The 20533-nt window shown below is 40.7% G+C and overlaps 1 protein-coding gene across 2 annotated transcripts in view; it reads right to left on the bottom strand.

The window, feature by feature from the left end:
* The window catches only part of LOC101170421 (G-protein coupled receptor 22), a 32996-nt gene extending 13643 nt beyond the window's left edge, over positions 1 to 19353 (bottom strand). Inside the window, exon 1 of one of the 2 annotated variants that reach the window (XM_011474658.4) lies at positions 18417 to 19353. The gene's annotated coding sequence lies outside the window, so the exon portion shown is untranslated. The remainder of the gene's footprint in view (positions 1 to 18416) is intronic. The other variant, XM_078946875.1, reaches the window with a different exon arrangement.
* Between the last annotated feature and the right edge of the window lie 1180 nt (positions 19354 to 20533).

Here is a 20533-nt window from a genome sequence, read left to right as displayed (position 1 = left end):
ACTACCAGGTCCTACCTATGGAATGACGCTGCTCAGAACGCTTTTGACACCCTTAAGAAACTGTTTATATCGGCTCCCATCCTCATACAACCCGATCCCGCCAGGCAGTTCGTGGTCGAAGTGGAAGCTTTGGATTCCGGCGTTGGGGCCGTCCTCTCGCAGCGCGAGGATAAAACTGGAAAACTTAAACCTTGTGCTTTCTTTTCGAAAAAACTCACTCCTGCTGAGCGCAATTATCTCGCATACTTACGTTCAGCCAAGAGACTAAATTCTCGCCAGGCTCGTTGGTGTCTGTTCTTCGACCGATTTAACTTTATCATAACATACAGACCAGGTAGTCGCAACGTCAAGCCGGACGCTCTCTCCAGGATGTACTCCTCCACTGACGATCAAGACGCCGCCAATACCAACATCATCCCAGACACCTGCATCATCGGTAACCTAACTTGGGACATTGAAACCAAGGTCATACAGGCCCAAAGTGAGGAACCCAACCATCCTAATCCTTCCGCTGGTACCCTGTATGTGCCTGCATCCCTTAGGTCCGAAGCCATAACCTGTGCCCACGCATCACGTATCGCCTGCCATGGAGGAGTGGCTAGAACCCTTAACTTCCTCTGCCGGCGCTTTTTCTGGCCCTCCATGGGCAAGGACGTAACGGAGTATGTAGCTGCCTGTTCCACCTGCGCTCGCTCCAAGTCCTCCAATTCTCCGCCCTCTGGTCTGCTCCATCCATTGTCCACTCCTAGCCGTCCTTGGTCACACATTGCCGTCGACTTCGTCACCGGACTTCCTCTCTCCCAGGGTAATTCAGTCATACTCAGCGTCATCAATCGCTTCACTAAGTTTGTACACTTCATCCCCCTGCCTCAGCTTCCCTCCGCCTCTGAAACCGCTGAGGTCCTGGTCCAGTTTGTCTTCTGCCATCATGGGATCCCTTCCGACATCGTTTTTGACCGGGGCCCTCAGTTCGTGTCACAAGTATGGAAGGCCTTCTGTTCCGCCCTGGGTGCCACGGTCAGCCTCACATCTGGGTACCACCCGCAATCCAACGGGCAGGCAGAGAGGGCCAATCAAGAGCTGGAGACCTCTCTTCGTTGCCTGGCTGATCGTAATTCAACGGACTGATCCAAATATCTGGTTGCTAAAAAAACTATTTTATTAAATTGGAAAAACAAGAAAAATATAAATATAAGTCAATACAGAAATCTGCTGTTTGATCATATCAGCTTGGAAAAAATGTCATCAAAAATATATATATCTGGTGTGAGCTGAATCTGCACATAACATCCCCCATCTGCCACAGGTTTATCTCCGTTCGAGGCTGCCCTTGGGTACCCACCACCCTTGTTTCCATCCCAAGAACTGGATCTGGCTGTGCCCTCCATGCAGGACCATCTCCGGAGGTGCCAGGACATTTGGCAGCAAACCAAGGCTTCGCTACCACCTATCAACCAGGTCAGAGGGTTTGGTTGTCCTCACGGAATATTCCCTATTCCGGCAACTTCTCGAAAACTCGCTCCCCGTTACATTGGTACATACACCATTGATAAATCATTAACCCCACCTGTGTCTGTCTCCGGCTCCCGGCTGCCCTCAAGGTCCACCCTTCATTCCACATCTCACAGATCAAGCCAGTTCTGGACAGCGCGCTTTGCCCGCCTTCCGCCTTCCCTCCACCCGCCCGGCTCATCGACAGCGCCCCCGCCTACATGGTCAGTCGTGTTCTGGACGTCCGACGCCGGGGTCGTGGCCATCAGTTTTTGGTGGATTGGGAGGGTTACGGTCCAGAGGAGCGCTCCTGGGTCTCCCGCTCCCTCATTCTGGACCGTACCGTCATTGATGACTTCTATCTCGACCACCCGGATCGGTGTCCTGGACCGCCTGGAAGCAGTCGTTGACGGGGGGTACTGTCATGATGCTCGGTTCAGTCTCCTCCCCTCCCCTCCAGCTTCTCCACTCCAAATCACCACCAGCTGTCGTCACTCAACCTCATCAGCTCTGCAGTTCAAAAGGAGACTCCTTCTCATCATTCAACGCCAGTTCGTTACCCCTTATGGTGACTAAGCCTGGTCTCACGTCATGTTATGTCATGCTCTAAGTCTCGGCTCTCGCTCCAAACTAACGTTGTTCTCCTGCTCCAGGAAACCCTCGCCACGAGTGACGTGAGTGTGACTCTTGATTCGCTTCTCGGAAATTCTCCGGTCCTCTCAACCTACGCTGACCTCCAGCCGCTGCTCCTCCAGCCTCGCCACTAGCAACAACCGCTTCTGGATCCACGCCAACCAACTTGACCACCCTGGAGAAAATAAAATCATTCTTACCTGCCACTTACCTGTCTCGTTCTCTGGGTTCCAGCATCTGGGTCCGCCACGCTAGGAAGATCATGACAGAAAGAGGTACAAAAAATTGATAGATGCTGATAAACTGCTTGGTTTCATCAGACATGAGGTCATCGCATCATTGGGGATGCCAGGATAGAGCTTTCAGATCATTTCAGTGACTTAGAACAAACCATCATGTCTGTTGAAACCCAACCATGTCCCTAAAAACATTTTCATTCAATTGAGCTGATAATTTTAAAATCCTTTCACCAGTTTAACCAACAATGTTAATTTATCACATCTTAAAGTCCCACTTTAATCCTATTTTGATTGTAAAAGCATTTCCAGTGGTCTTTTATTTATGATTATGCCGTTTTAGCCAAAATCTATCGCGTTCAAGGACACAGCTGCAGAGCAGCAGTAGTTCATTAGTACAAAAACATTTTCTGACTTTTGTGTACGTCTGTTTCATTCGAAGGCCCAGTGTTTGATGGTAAAAGTCTTCTGTAAAATAGTAAAACAATGCTAACAAAGAGTACAGAGAGTCTGTTAGCTGTTAGTTGCTCCCAGCACTCCATCCAATCATTTTCTAGGCCCACACACGAGTGGGGTGTGGTGGCGTGCAGGATGAGAGGCGGAGTGCGTGATTGCTTCCAGCAAAACTGGATATAGATGCCCCTTCATGTGAGCAGCTGTGACTCTGACCAGAAGCAGTTAAAGCAGCAGTATTGTAGATTGTACAAGGATGGAGGGAGGAACTCACTAAAAATGTTCTGACAAGGTGGTGAACTTGTGGTAGATTTTGTGTTAGAGCTGTTGGAGCCTTTGACCGAGAATTATAAATAATTAGGTTTGATTTATTTCGCAGCCCAAAAAATATAATCTGTATCTCAAAGAAAGAGGAAAGCTGCCCCAAAGTTTTTGCTCCGCATTTGACACTTTCTTAACAAGTTTGTTGTGTTATTACATTGTGTTTCTTTGCAATCACACTGTGTTTGTCTTTGATTGCAGACTGGTGCGCTCCTAAGTGAGCTGTGGCAACCGAAAATTGCTGCAAAAAAAGTCAAACTCTTGACACTGTAAATTACATCCTGCCTGCCACCATTAGGTCAGAAAGGAGGAACAAAGGCAGGGAAGGTGCAAACAAAAAATTAACTTAACAAACAGACGTTTTAAATTGAAAAACTATTTTTTGTTTTTTAAGTGGTAGCACCGCTATACCAGCATTTTTCTTTCTGTAACATAAGACTCACATTTGTTTTTGTAACCCTGTGGATCCCCTCTTCACCTGTCAGAACAGCAGAAATTGCAGTTATGCGTTAAAAGCTAAATAATATAATTGGCTGGTTCAGTGCACAAGTCAATAAATAACTGTCATCCAGACATTTTATTTGGGTTTGGCAGATGTTTTCATTATGACTGGTGCCTCAGTCACGTCGGTGATCTGCTCCAAAACAACAAACTGACAGGTTTCAGCACCCTGCTGTCAGGGTTGTTATAGGAGTCAGGGAGGAGATGAGTGTCGGTCACAGCTCTTTTCACAATGTCACACCAGCAAATACTACAGCAACTACTGCGGCCATGTTTCTGTCTTTCTCTGTCTGCTTTGCTGTCTCACATCCACAATCCCTGAAGACTTTCTGCCAGAAACCCAATCAAGTCTTAAAAATGACAACAACAACAAAAGGCCGAAAAGTAATGTAGCATCCAATTTATAAGATTTTTGTCTTTGTTTTTAAAAACTTTTCCAAATGTCTTGCTCTAAGCATTCATTGAAATAAAATGTTTGCCACGCCCCAAAAATTTGTCTTACAAGATAATAAAGAAAATGGAAAAAAGACACAAATGCCCCCCACCACCCTTCTCACAAACACATCAGTAAAATGTGCAGCAACATACAGCTGCAGTTCTAATGCAGAGCTGCATGGTACAAGCTGCAGGACTTTAGCGTGCGGTGGAACCTCAAAAAAAGACAAGTGCAAAGCCAACACCGAGTGACAAGCCTCCTACCTTCAATCAGAAGCTGCAATATAATGTCATAGCACTCTTGATAAATGACACACGCTTTCATTCACAGAGGAAATGAGGCACAGAGAGCTTATTAAATCTGGGCCTCAGTTTCCTAGCCTCTGCCCGTTGCGCTGAAGCTGCATGTTAGGGTCTCAACTTGCTGCTTTTTAAAAGTGCTGCACTTTTCCGGAAGAGGCCTGATCAATCCAGATATAGCTTCATACACTTATTTTATCATTTACTTCAGACATTTTTGACACCCAAACGCTGATTTTAACATAGCAAATTTCGTATTTCAGTGTTTTTTAACAAACATATTATTCAATTTTTATGGGGGCCTTTTCTTGTAAGACAGAAATCCAAGAAATCTGAAAGGGTTAGGTATTATGTTAAAGAAGTAAGAGGCTCCTGAGCCAAAAAAAAGACAGATGTTAACCAATTAAGATATGTTTAAGTTTTGCTGAAGAAATAGTTGAATCTCATCTGTACAAAAGCCCCAAACATTCACTACAAAGATAAAAGAAGGCTGTCAAAGACATATCAAGATCACACTCTTCTGTAAAGTAATTCCTCTGAAAAAAAGCTGGTGTGAGAGTTAGAAAAGACTGAAATGTAATTCTTTCATTTAGGTCATGTTCAGCAGAAATCTGTGTTTTACTTTAATTTTCTGAACCATAGCGGCACATTTTACTTTTTTTAGCCATGTATTTAGTTTTTGTCTTATGTACAGTTTACATGCATAATTTCTGGTCTGCAGTTAAGAAAGAACAGTATTGAAGGGTCTATCTCATGCAAAATCCACTTTTTTGAGCTTTTAAATGTATTATAATGTTAATTCTTTACAAAAAAAACAACCCCAAAGCGTTTTTTTGCTCCATTTAGGCATCTCTGAGAATTCCTCTAAAACCCTGCACTCTGAGCACCAGCCCCTCCCAACCAGGGCTCGACATAGCCATTTGTCCGCTGGCCCGGTCCTGTTTTTCGAGCAGTACGGACCACAAGACTTTATTTTTTACTTGTCCGCTCGGGCCACTAAAATATCTAACAATTAATACATTTTTCACCTTTTACAATAAAGTATATTTTGCGAAAACGTGTAGATTTACCTCGTCTTTATAATTCACTTTTTCTGCTAGTCCTGTGTTCAGACTTCAAGGGTTTCTATGGGAAACCTTTGATCACTTCTCCTTCTCTCCCGCCTGCGCGCGCGGCTGTCACTGCCGAGCACCACGCGGCACGCGCTCACTCAATTTTTTTTCAAACTTTATTGAATGTAACAATTCAATACTAAACAATGTTAAACAGCAACAACGAAGGAACAAGCCAGTGGGTTATTATTACATTTTAGGCAGATATATTTAAACTGACACACATATCAGCGCGCCCCCTGGTGGTTTTTCACCGCGATGATCATAAATCCAACACCGTCACTGAAGAGAGACTGAAGCATGTCAGAGATGTGGAAGACATGGCAGGAATAGATAGGAATATGTTAGATGGAGTGACGGGTGGAATTAGTACTATGGACAGCAAGATATTTAATGAATGCATTGAAGATGAAACTGTATGCACTAAGCTTTAAGCTGAATGTCAAAGAATCAAAGGCAACTCAAAATACCTGAATCTCAGACTCAAATGGAGTATAAGGTCAAACTACTTAATTTTGTTTTTCTTTACAACACTGTAAGCAGTAAGTATTTCTAGTTAGCTGAATGATCTCAGTAATTTAATTGTATTTAATTTTTCAATTATTTAATTTAATTAGGTAACTAAAGTAACTAAAAAGTAAATGTAACTTTGCAACAGTAACAAAAAGCAGAACCTTAAGGGCAAAAAAGTCAATAAAACTTCTTAACTATTGATTAGGAACAAATGTGAAATAGCAGTGATTAGAAGCAGCATGAAAACTTCTTAACTAGTGTTAACTACTACACTGCAGCGCTCTCTTCAAAACATCTGAAACAGACTAGAGCAGATTTAAGTTTGATATGCTCTATTTTTAGTCATTGAAAAGTGTATAAATAAGTGCTAGATGTCACCAGAATGCACCAAATTGCACCATATTAAAATTTTCCGGGGGGGCATGCCCCCGGACCCCCCTAAAGTTGCAAGCACCTGCGGAGCGGCGGGTCTCGCTGTGCGCGGTGTCGGGCCAGTAACTTTCAAAAACTACTGGCCCTGTGGGCCAGTGCAAATTTCTGGGCTATGTCAACCCCTGCCAACCCACGAAAATAAGCGCCTTCTCACATTGTGACATCACAAAGTGAGGAGCAGTCCTTCCAGGAAGAATCTGCGCTGCCAGCCCCGCCCCCCCGGGCTAACACACACACACACACACCGTCTCCACGGAGCTAGCGGTGATCGGCTAAACACTTTCATTTTATATGCACAATATGAACGTCCATCTTTGCATAAAGTTCGGATGTTTTTTATTTTTGTGGGAGAAACAGACATGCAGCCATCTAAATTGACGTCATTAAATGGGCGGCACAAATTGGGAAAGGCGGAGCCTTAGAGATCGAGTCGTTTTACTTTTAGGTTGGAAAATGAGCACCGTAAATAACTCATATGTCATTTAAAATTATTTCTTTAGTGATTCCACGGAATCATTTATTATTTTATATATCCATACAGTTTACTCTGAAAGGTTTAAGAATAGCATGATATAGGCCCTTAAATAAACGATTTAATTTAAGAATGTAGATGGCAAAAGGGTAAAAGAAATATGTAGTAAAAACCAACAAGCCACCAACAAGATTACTAAAATAAGTTGTTACCGTGGTTATAAATGAAAAACAGAAAAAAATCAAATTTACTATAGACATTCAACTATTTATTTAGGGGTTTAGCCAGTCTCATAACAAACAATAATAACTTCTTTTCAAAAGAAAATCATAGTTTAGAGGAGAAAGGTGGATGGAGCAATGATTTTTCTTACTTTAATCACTTCTCTTTGTATCTCAAGAACTTTGTGATTTCTTAGAAAAAATGATGTTTCATTTGGCAAGTCTTGTCTTTTAAAACAATATATGACCTTGATTAGTCTGTTTTTGCCTCCATTCTCTGCAGAACAAACAAAGGCACTTTAAGGCTCCAGAAATAAATAATTTTCAGCCGGGAAGCTATAAATGCTTTTAAAATATTCTTGTAAAAAAACATACCTTCCTGAGTTTTCGGGCTTAAAAAACAAAAGTCCACATGACTTCATTGGCTGAAGTCAAATTTGACCAAATAAAACTAAAATCTTGATTTAGGGAGGAAATGCGTCATCCCCATGTGTGGCAATGGTGCTTTATATTCTCACATCTATAGACGCAATTGTCTCTTGTGGAACTGTGAAATGTCAGAGAAAAGTGGAAACAAAACTTTGATACATAAAACTGTCACCTGAAGCTGACATTTAAGGAAGAAAGGGACTTTAAAAAGGACAGTGGACAGAAGAGTCCTGAGCGAGATAAAGAGAGAAAGAAAAGAAAATGATGGTGCATCTTGCCCGCTGACTCATGGCTGTCTTAGGTATTCCTAATGTCCGCAGTGAGACAATCGATCACAGGCTTAATTTTCTCACTCAATTCATCTAGCAGCACTAACAGCAAGGAGCCACCAGCTGGGCAGCAGCATCCCTGGCAGGCGTCCAGCAAATCAGCCTGAACAGGCAAGCAACACAACCAGCTCAGTAAGAGCAACAACATGCTGACCTGATGCAGCAGCTTCAGCAGCAAGACTGCCTGAAAACGTGAGAAAACAATCCATAATTTAAAACCGACTCATCATCGGAGGCCGAGCCACTCTTTGACGCTGTGAAATTTTAACAAACAGAAAAGCTGCCAACGATATCCAAGCAGGTTTTACAGTTGACTTTGCTGCTGCAAACCGCCACACACCCACACAACCACCCACGACCAGCCCATGCCTCTGCACCCCTCCCCGTCCAAGTGCCCCCTGCAGATTAGACATAAGATGGACAGTTTGTGATGTACTTAAGCTCCCGAATCCCAACCACACTGATCCCCCACACAACGGATGGAGGTGACAGGAGGGAAGACGAGAAAAAAAGCAGGTAGCAGGGAGAAAGAGGGAGAAGCTTCAGGGTTTGCAGATGGATGCAGGGCAGCAAGCGTGCTGTAGGGGGTAGGGGGGTATATTTTTTCCTTACATACTACTATCAATCTGTTTTTTTGAGCGGCCTTACTTATTATGCTGTTTCTTTCTTTTTTTCCATCCATGTAGAAACCAGCATTATGTCTCTTAGCTTTTATACTGTACAATACCCCCCAACCCGCAGAGTGCCCGAGGAGAGCGTTTTTTTTTAATGTTTTTTTTTTTATTAAATGAGTACTTGTTAATGCATCGGTGCATACAGACCATCAGGAATTATTGCAGACATACATGTTCAGTCACTTTCTGAGCTGAGTTTGAGCTTTGCAAGAGAGAGAAAAAAAGGAGCATAGTCCCTAAACAAGTTTGGAGCACAGAGAGTGAGGCATCATTAGCACCTGACAGCATGCTCGATGGGTTTCATTTTGCTCTGCCATTTGTTGGAGACACATTCCGTCTCCCCCATCCAGCTGTGCCTCCCAAAGCCCATGATTTTGCTATTACATGCAACTCCCATCAATACTCACTCATCAAGGCTGTCGTGCAATCACGGCTCTTTAAGACAAAAAGGAATCAAAGAGTGAAAGCTTGCAAAATAAGATAAATTGAGTCTTAACAAGTGGAGACTTTAACTTGTTTCAAAACTGTGGGAGGCTTTCTCACCGCATGGCTACACAGAATAGCAATGATTAGCAAATGATGAAAGACAAAAGGAGCAAGACTATGCAGAGAGATGAAGCAGCACTCGTTATATTTCTTTTAAAGCAGTAATTACACCTCTAATCCATAATGCGCTCTGAAGTGATTGTTTGTGATTAGCAGTGTCTTGCTCCATCTCCTTATTTTAAAGCTCCATATAAGCTGCACCCTTAATAAAGTCTGACGTGCATCGAAAAGGAATAGCAGATAATAAACATGTTTGGATCCAGCTTTTATAAACCGAAGTGACCTCTGTTTGGATTTTTCTGCTGATAGGGGGTTGTAAATAAAAAGTCACAGGCCTTCTCTGGCTTTGACCTGATCACATGACTTTATTGCAGCAGAGCAGGCAGAGCAAAACTGCAGATTTTACCCCATCAGGAGGGAAAATCCCCAGACGGGGGACTTTAATCTGACTTTTTTTTTTTGATAAAAAAAAGGAACCCCCAAAAATAACTTTGTGCGTGGAGTGATTTTAACCTTCACAGCCCTCCAAGTTTAAACATATATGCTGCAGTCAAGTTAATTGCAGTTGGTTCAGAAGAAGCGGACCTTTGGGGTCTAATTCCTTTGGGAAAACTTTCTGCTGCTTCCTGTCTTTTCTACTTTCTCCTACGATAAAAACTGTAATACTAAATTCTTAGACTCTCGTTTAATCGCCAGGATTTCCCTTCGGGGAGCATAGATTGATCGATAAACCTATTTGATTTGCATATACATTTTTCCACATGGAAACATAAATGTCACACGAGTCTAAGAGCTTTAAAGTGTTAAATAAAAGGGATGGAAATGACAACAATCAACAGTACTGCATTAAAAACAGCTAATTTACCTGCCTTCAGTCAGAGTTCAAAGAATTAACGACTGTTTCTGGTTTCATTACTGTCCTTGTTTTTTAACTTGTTTTCTGATTTTAGCTTCATTTTTTGGTTATTTTCTGCTCTGTGGATAACTATTCACTTTTCTTTGAGCCAATAATTCCATGCTTTTAGTTGTTCCATGTTAGATATTTTCTTTCTAACCTTTCCTCATCTTTTATTTATGGGTCAATCTGCTCAAGTTTGGGTTGTGTCATGTTTCAGTATTCAGTTTGCTTCTCTAGTTTAGTTATTTTACTTTCAGTTATGTTTTAAGGAATTACTTAAGATTTCCCAGCATGCTGCTCATGTAAACCTGTACTTGTGTCCTCAAACATGACAGAAGAACCTGACCATAAAACTATGGACTTAAAATGCACAAGTGATCATCGACCAAACAGAAACAGATATGGTGACTGGTAACAAAAACTTGGGGAGAATAGAATTGACCTTGTGAATCAGTTAAAATTTCTTTTTATAGGTTAACAATTTAAAGAGCCTACATCATCCTTTTTTTTTAGCGTTTCAGAGTAAACTATATCACTTTAATATCATATATCACCCTTGGCACACGAGAGAATGATTTTTTTCATGAAAAATTAGTTATTTTCTCAGCTCATTTTTCTACCCAAAAGTTTGATGACTCGATCTCCGAGGCTCCGCCTTTCGTTCCCTGTGGGTGCCGCCCATTTCATGAAGTCAACCTAGAGTCGGCCTCGGCAGCGTTTTCCCACAAAGAAAAAAAAAAAAACATCATCCAAACTTTTACAAAGACGGATGTCAACATTGTGGATACAAAATGAAAGCATTCAGCCGATTGCTCCACAGAGAAAGTGCGTGTGTTTTAGCTTGGTGGGCGGAGCTGGCAGTGCAGACTCTTCCTGGAAGGGGCTGTTCCTCACTTTGTGATGTCATTATGTGAAGACCCACTCGTTTTCATGGTGCTCAGAGGGCAGGTTTTTAGAAGAATACTCAGAGATGCTGAATGGATCAAAATACCACTTTGGGGTTGTTTGTTGTGAAGAATTAACATTATATTACACTTTAAAGCTCAAAAAGGCTGATTTTCCATGACATAGGCCCATTAATTACACTTCAGATTTTCCTCCATTACATTAAATATCCTTTTTTTTTTCATCCTAAAACAATTATGTTTGTCTTTGACTATGTCAAACATATTTTACATAACTATTAATTAAAACAGAAAAATTGGGAGTCCTTATAGTGAACAGTATTTTCCACACTATGAACAGATTATAAGGTGCACCATCAATATACTGTATGGTCTACTTTTGAGCTCATGAACTCATGTCATATGAAGAGCATCGAACTATACCAAACAATATGTAACTTCAGCCAAAATAGCGTATTTACAATACCTGTGACTCTCTACCCTGCTAGTAACACGTAAAAAAACACAATCTGACACCGCTACACGTTAGCCGCGCAACCGTATTTACAATAACACGCAACCTTGTTTGCAACTCATAAAAAACAGAATGACATTGTTGCAGAGCCCAGCGTCCCTCTAAAAATTTCTTCAACATCAGTGAGAACAACCAGAATTCATCTATATACAAGGCGCTCTGGATTATAAGGCGATGACGATATAACTTGCGGTATTTGAACAAATATCAAAACAACCAAAAACATATTTTCCATTTCACTGCAACAGTTTAAAAATTATACTCCAAATGACCCTCATCTACATAGGTAGGAGGTGAACATCTAACATAAAAGAGCTCCATCCGATTTAGTCAACAACATGAAGGGTTCCATCTGATTGGTCAAATGCATAAGGGGATTTATTTGATTTGTTAAATACTTCAAACGACCATAAGATTGTTTTAGCACATTTAAGGAAACCATTTATTGCAATTTTTGCCGTCTTTTGCGATATGCACATTGCACAGCTTGATGTCGCCATAATGATACATTTGTGATATATTGTGCAGGCCTAGCGCACTGTCTGTTTCTTTTTTAAGTAAAGGCTTTAAAGTTTGTCTTATAGTTCTGAAAAAAAGTTAAACAAAAAGATGAATCCCTACAATAAAAATTACTGGAAACGCTGTTTTGTTACGTGAAAGAATTACAAGAAATTGCTTGAAAAGAAAAGGAATTCATAGATTTGAAGAATCCGTTTTGCTTTCTCTTGGTAAAGATTGATTGGATTTTGATCAATGGATTTTTTTAACCAAACATTGTGGTTGAATATGAGTAGTCATTAAAGAAAACTCAAAACATAACTGAACATAATAAAGATGAAATAAATAAATACAAATAAAATATTGCAGTTTCTTAAAAGCTTCCTCCACAAACTATAATTTAAGAGATTTACATGCATTTTGTAAAGTAGAAAACATATTTGCCTTGTAAAATAACTATTCCCAAGGAAAATAACTTTTTTGCACATGAATTGAGCAGTGTGAGACCATTTGCATGCATGAAAATGCAGTCACAGCACTCTAATGAAAATGTTATTTTTCTGATAATAGAGGAGCTATATCTAGATAATTAAGCTCAAATGAGTATTTCTTTATTCAAATCGTTGTGAATCTGAAGCAGACGAAAAAATGTTTGAAAATGAGCATATTTGGGATGTAAAATATGCTATAAGCTCTCAGCAACCACGAGGGGAAGGGGGGCGGGGATCCTCTGTGCCGATAGTTCTGCTAAAAACTCAGAGATCAATTTCTAATGAACTCCTGCCGCTCTGCAGAAACTATGTCCTAGAAAACGACCTGTATTCTATTTTTTTTTATATTGGCTAAAAACGGCATAATTGTAATTAAAATGCCACTGGAAACATTTAATGGATCAAAACATGATTACAGTGGGTCTTTAGGAATTTTTACTTTGGAAGTTACCTGGTGAATGCTAAAGAGAGGCTGGCAGAAAAGGGATTCAAAAATACCACCTTTTTATAGAAATAAACTTCCATAATACTCACCTGAGTTTAAAATTTAATTAGGCTTAGCTTCAAAGACTATTCAGAACCTACTTCAAGTGTCAAAGTTTTAGCCAATGTGCATGAAAATCAGAGGTTAAGAGAGCACTGTGACCACAGCAGAGTAGACAAAAAGCACACCTCTGCAAACAAATAAATAACCTTTGAAGGCCAGTAAGGAAAAAAAGTTCAAGGAAAATCATCTTGTGGGAAAAAAAAGCAAAGAAAAAGTGCCAAAGCAGTCGGCAGGTTGTAATGATGAAGCTATTTCAGTCAGGAAGGCAATTAGATGTCAATTAACAACATTTATCTCCTGCAGATAGGACATCATTGGCCAAGAGAGGAGAGTTTCACTGCAGGAATCTGCAGTCATCATGTCACGATGACACACAGAGGTCTAATCACACCAGGAAGATCTACACACACCAAGTATGTCACAACACAAAAACAAGACGGAGGGAAGTCATTTCCTTTGTCAGCATAAAGAGCTTTTGCATAAAAATCTCCAAATTGGATTTCAAACACACACCAAAAATGTTGCAGCAGGTGTGGGACCAGCATGAGTCTGTATGTGTAATTTAGTTAAAACCACATCTCATATACAGGCAGGAAGGTGGATGTGACGCTGTTCTACCGCTGGGTAACAGATGCAGGTTTTTTTAGAGCGTCATCTTGCTCCATACTACCTCTGTCTCCCGTCTCCAAGTCTATTTACTCATGAACACCCCATTATTCTGCGTCTGCAGTGATCTATTGTTCTGTACACTCGCTCTATTTGCTCTCTCCTTGTGCTGCTTTCACTGTCACCCCCACCCCTTTTTATTTTTTAAAACATTTTCATCTGACTCAGACTATACTGTTCCCCTGCAGCCACACACTGCCCTAAGAAATGTGCTGTTTAATTAGATTAAGTTGAATATTTCAGTGATTTTGGAATGAAAGCTATGACACTTCAGAGGATACAGCCATTAATACAGATGCACTGAAGGAACATGACGCAACAGTTTTTTTCAGATAAGTAAGAAAATGCATATGTGTTACAAACTAAACTGAAATTTAAAGCAAAAGCTTTCAGGTTTCAAAAGACAACTTAAATAAAGCAGAATGCTAAACTGTTTGATCAGTTCCAGTTTAAAAACAAAACATTCATTCTACAAAAAAATGCCAAAGTTTTCAAGTTATAAAGAACAAACATAAAATTAGCAAACATTTTGGTCAACATCCCATGAATAAGCTAGAGACTAAAAGCAAATTGTCAGAATGTCTTCTGCTAGTTTGGACTGTGCAGGTCTGACCTTTGTTGTTTTTGCTGGAGAATCAACGTTTGTTTCAGTCAGATTGAGCATCCTTGGTGGCTCTGCTTCAGCTGATAAAAAGGGTTTGTGGTATTTGCAGTTTTAGAAGGAACATGGCTTCTGCACAATTTGCAGTACTCTGTTTTTACTTAATCTGTTTTTGTCAGACTTTGAATAATGGAAATAACTCAACACAGGGGCCGAAATTCCCCTGTGTTGAGGTAAAAATCTACCGGCCAAATCATAACACTATTTTACACGAAAATGCCTTGGGCCTTTAGTTTCTGAACTTTGTTCTGATTTCTTTAAGAAAATAAAATTGCATAAAAGTAATTCATAAATGGTATGAACATGTTTTTAGTGTCGTCTAACTATAAACTCAAATTCAAACATGCTGAGAAAATAAGAGATTTATGATAGATTTTCGAATTCTTCCTCCACGTGATCACATTTTATGTAAAATCATAACAAAAAACAGCCTGTAAACAGTTGAATGTTTTGGGTTATTGATATTATATATCATTGACATTGAAGCTGTGGTGCTCTCACGAAGGAAGGGGGCAGGAGGATTCAGCACATCTGACAGGTTGGTGTAACGGCTATGTAATGCTACATAGACGCTGCTAAAACACAATAGATTCAATTCTGTTACTGTATTTATAAAATACAATTTTTATAAATGGCCTATGAATTAATTTTGTTGTATTTATCCGCCACGTCCTAAAGTCTGACTTTAATCCGGTCCGTGATGACATTTAGATGACACACGAAACAGCTCATTAGCGTCATAGCTTCAGTGTGTAACTACACAGCTGGCCAACTCTACACTTTTTATTGAACTTTGTGTTGCTGCTGCATATCCAGAAGCTTTATCCTCCAGTTCTTTCTGGATCCTGTTAAAGATCGCCAAATGGCCTGCTGCTTTATCAGCCAAAGCTAAACGCTACAGGGTAGTGAAGTGACCGCGGGGTTGGGGGATGTGTCACGTGCGTTTTTTTTACCTCACATGCAGACGGTAGACGCTTTGTACAACTTCAGATTTTTAAAATCAATAAACTAGATTTTAAAGTACTTTAAAGTTGCATAAAGAAGAATTTGATATCTTGGAGAAGCCCTTATATAATTTTCTCTGACTAATAATTCTCTGATGTTTTTTTTCCTCAATGTTGATGTCTCATAATACCCTCTCCAACTGAGTTATATAAAAAGTTAAGAAGACTGATATTATATACTGAAACTAAATATGACTGTTTTCCCTCAACAGTTTCAATCTGAAGAGTGACGTGTGCGGCCCCATCAAAGTCTTGCTATAATCATATTCCTAGACACCAACATGGAATGACCCATTTACAGAGCAGAAAGCTCAAGCTGCCACTCTGATGCTGAACTGAAACAGGAAAACCCTAAACCATCTGTCCGTGTGGGATTCTCACCTGTAAAGGAGAGAAAATGCTTTGGTTTTTTGTTTATTCATCAGGTGTATGAATGTAAAACATGGGAGTGAACTAAATATTGAACCTGAGTTTTCCCCTGTGTTCCTGAAGCAGACCTTCAGTTTAGTTTTGTTTTAACCCTCAGATTAACTGAGGATAAATAATAAGACAAAAGAAAGCACAATCAGTTCCCATCTACATTCAGAGTTAATCTTCAACTGATGATGGACCCTAAGTCCATTTCATTCTGATCAATGAAAATAGAGTACACCAAAACGTTCATATGGAGCAAAAAATACTTTAAGGGTGTAATCAGACTGGAAAAGTCCATCGATCTGGACCGACAATGCTTAATTTGGTCCGTGTCGAGTCATGAACCTTATGTTTGTTCTGTATTCAGACTGCCTTCAATTGCCTTCAAAATCAAAGATAGTAAACAAAACCATGCGACTTTGGCCAGGAATTACAAGGGCGGGACAAAGCAACGAGAGAAAGATGAATGAAGTCCTGTGCTTTGCAGTTCTTGTGGGGATAGTTCACTTATTCATACTTTATATTTCGATGACCAATTTTGAACGTCTGTATCGACGTCAAGCACAACACTTTTTACTTGTTACTTTGGTCCAGCGGAGGAATGCTGCAAGGCAGTTACTGAGGCGACGGCGACTGAGAAGATACGCTGACAAATGTTTATGACATATAGATTGTTGGGGAAACAGTGTGAGAAGCTATGTGTATCACATTAAAAGTTGTTTTAATGAGCCTGCATTTATCAAATCACCACCCAAATATCAATGAGTTGGTGTGTCCTATTGTCATAGTTGCTAACTTCCTATTCTGTTTACATCCTGTAACACCTGGCTATGGTGGCAGTTATGAGCGGAACAACTAGAGAGAATCTGAGCTCAGTCTGATTGGAAACTAACTGAGACCACCTCAAAAGATGGGTCCCAGAGGGCGTCCTGGTCCTGGACCAGTGTCCATTTGGTTGCATTCAGACTAAACATTTGTTCCAGTTTATTGGGGGAAACAAACTCTGGTTTAGTTTAAGAAAACCAAATCTTGGTTCATTTCCAATCAGACTGAGCTTTGGTTCGCTCTGAGATTTCTTAGACTGAATAGGCTCTGTGCTCGCTGCGGAACAACTGGATCAAAATGGCCATCGTTGCCGGTCATTACGATGTAAACAGAGAGCCGCAGAGAAACATGAAGCAACGATGACACACAGCAACTCATTGAAATGTGGTTGGATGAATGCAGGCTCTTTTAGCCTTTAACGTGATACACATAGCTTCTCACATTGTTTTTTCTGACAACCTAAACATCATGAACACTTACGAGCATACCTTCTCAGCTGTCGTCTGCTCGGTAACCGCCAGTAACCGCTCAATAACCGCCTTGCAGTGCCTCAGCCATGCCAAAGTAACAAGTAAAAAGTGTTGTACCTAACGCTGATACAGCTGACAAAATTGGCAAGCGAAATATAACGTTTGAATTAATGAAGCACAGATTTTCCATTATTCTCTCTAGTTGCTCTGCCCCGCCCTCACAATTCCTGGCCAATGACTGAAGAGATCTACAGTCACTTGCTTTTGTTTACAAGCTTTAGTTTGAAACAGGAAATTCCGCTTGTCCCCTGTCTGAAAACAAACCAAATGCAAGGTTCAAGACTCGATCAGTGCCAGATTAATCGTACTCAGTCTGAACTAAATGACTTTTCCAGACTGAATACACCCTAATACAACTTCAAGTATGCAGCTTTCTGTAAAACTGCTTCCTTTAGTTTGGGAACTCTATTTTTTATTCTGTTTTAATCAGATGTAAAATAAATGACCTTCATTTTAACGATGCAACTCACATCATGCAATAATAAACAAGCTGAAGGCTGACTTTAAATGAATTTACAACTTTCACTGGAATGTGTTGTGTGGGGTCCGGATCTTCTCCTAACCCCATTAACAGGAGGAGGAGGCTGCTGCTCATGGTTGCTCTCATTTCACATCAGAAAACACTCTGTTCCACATTGGAACACATGCAGAAAACAAACATGCAGCTATTCAGCAAACAGTCAAAAGCAAAGAACTGTCTGTAGACAGTCTGTAACCACAGTGTCACTCTATCTAAATAGAGGAGGAGGCTTAATGGACACACAATTGAAGTTGAGGTCTCCTGTGGTTGTGACGTCCAAAGACAAACTAATGAGACGTGGGATCGTTTTTATTAAATGAGAAGACAAGAAAAACATCAACATATGACTTTCACTTTGCTGTTTGTGCCGTTTCTCATAGATGATCAAAGAAGCTGCGTCCATGTCACGCGTGGCGCATGCATGTGACTGAAGCATACTAAGTCACAGCCAAATGGAACACTTGGAGAATAGAAATGACTCAGGAAAGCCATTATTGTGTAACCCCCGTTTCCCCGCTCGAAGCATCAAATCTGGATTGCAGTACTAGTAGTTCACAGTCCCAACAGATAACCAGATTATTTTGATTCACTGGTAAAAACGCAAACTGCCACCAGGACCATTTGATGTCTAAAAAAGGAAAGCAGTGTTGCCGCTTATTATTACAGCGTTAAATGATCCAATCCAGCAGAAAGAGACAACTGTTTTGGTCAAACTGCGGAGCAAAAGCGTCAGACAGCCCCAATCTGTCAGATTGCATTAGTTGTGTCAATCCGAATGTCCAATCCACATTTGTGCATTAAAAAGCCTGTCAGGAGAGGAAGCTGCCACGACAAGTTGAACTTACCAGTTTGGTTGGTGGGAATTCCCTTTACATTGTACTGCAGGTGTCGGTGCGCTGCGCCTCCTCCAGCACCGGACCGCGCTCCACTCCAGCGCGCTCCAGGACAGCCGGCTGTCAGCCAGAAACGTGACCGGAATATTTTGACTCCGTTTTGTCATAAATATTACAGCGGGAGGGGGGAAACCCTCCTCGGCTGCAGATGCGGGCTGATGCAGTCAGTCAGTGCTGCATGCATGCCCACAAATCTTTCACTCAGTCTTTGCAGGTTTCGTCTTTGAATTCCCGCACTCCAGGCGCTGCGCCGCTCCGCTCCGCCGCGGACTCGCACAGCATCCCACACACGGACCAGCCAAACGCATGATCATGCGCTAACCGGCTGTATCAAAGACGCTCCATCCCAGCCACCACTACGGTGATCTGCGAGCGGGGGAGGGAGGGAGGAGCGGGGGAGGATTGAAGGGGTAATGCTGGAAAGGGGAGGAGATAGCGAGGAGGAAGGAGGAATGGGGGGCTGCGCGTGTGTGTGATGTGGGTAGCCTCTCACAAGGACGACCTGAAATTACTCAAGGGTGAATGCCCCTCTGTAGTCATTCTATGAGATTTCCAAATGCGCTACCGTCCCTTTCTCCTCCTCTCTCCAAACATATTACGTACACTTGACTTGATCTCCATCAAAGGGAAATGAATGGATATATGATGGTATATAGATAATACCTACCCCCTCGCATTGCAGATGAGGATTTAAAAGTACGCTATTCTATCTCCACTGCAACCCAGTGATGAGGAACTTGAAATCGGAAGCCATAAACTCAACAACAAACAGCATCGTCCATCTGCAGAACATTCAGCCAAGGGCTGCACGCAGGGATCAGCCTAATTGATTGGTAAATTTGTGACCTTGTAGGACAATAAATAGAAGGTCCTTGTCAGAGCAGCTCTTACCCTGATTCACGGACGGGTGTTTTTAGCAACAGACATAAATACTGTGCAAGTGAATGTATGAGATAATGTGCAGGAGGGGATTAAGATAAAAGGTGTGAACAGCTGTCTCTGTGGAGAGCTGGGGAAGCTGACTCACTGTTCAAAAACTCCCTGAAAGAAAATCAAATTATAATAAAATTACCATTAACTTCTCCCAAATGGGAGAAAACCTCTGAAGTTTACATTCATTTGTCATTAAACCTTTTGTATTAAGTGAATGAAGTTATTATGCCAGCGTGCAACGATTCATTTAACAACGATTTGATTCACAACATAATTTTTGATTTACAATACAATTCATAGTCGATATTAGTTCATTTTGAATGATCCGATTCTCTGACCTAAAATGAATCCATGACATCTTTAGCCAAAACTTCAACCAGTGTGACTCAGAGAGAAATTCCTACTACTGAACAGTAAAGTTTTCCAGATTTTTTGGATTTCTTCCAGATCATCAAGTGGAAATGAAATATGTGTCCAAACAAACAAGTAAACAAGAATGAACGTCAAATCCATTTACATTTTAGTTTCCTAAAGTTTAGTCCACTGTTGTTTTTCCACACCCAAAGAATCCAAAGAGAACATTCTTAGAACATTCTAGCACACTGGATGGTCACATGACTTTACTAAATTCAAAGTGTTTCCACACATTAGACTGGAATGATGGACTGATCACATGTGTGTTGTCCGCTGTGATGCACTTGATTGTTTTTATATCATAGTAAAGTAAGCCTGCCGTATCTCAATCCAAATGGTATTTTCCAATATCAATATATTCAATGTATTTAATTTTGAAACAATAATATAGGTTTATTTGAATAATTGGAATGTAGGAGTTTAAATTGAATAATTGATTAAGTCGATTAATCATTACACCCTTACTTGATTAAGAAAAACAGGAGAACCAACTATTCTGCTGATAATAATATCTAATAATATGTCTTGTTGACCTGTAAACCTACAAAGTGCATTAATTTTTGTTTGAAGAACGATGTGCATTATTCTCAGACTCACTTTCTGCTCTGTTCCTGCATATCTGCTGCTTTGCTAATCTAGCTTCTCTCAGCCACAGTGTTTTCCCTGTAGCTAACCTTTTTTTTCCTTTTCAGTGCACCACATATTTTACAGGACACCAAAGA

This window comes from Oryzias latipes, chromosome 5, assembly GCF_053564925.1.
Source record: "Oryzias latipes strain Hd-rR chromosome 5, Olatipes_Hd-rR_3.1".
NCBI lineage: Eukaryota > Metazoa > Chordata > Actinopteri > Beloniformes > Adrianichthyidae > Oryzias > Oryzias latipes.
The sequence above is the reverse complement of the archived record's forward strand: the minus strand, read 5'-3'. Positions and strand labels throughout refer to the sequence as shown.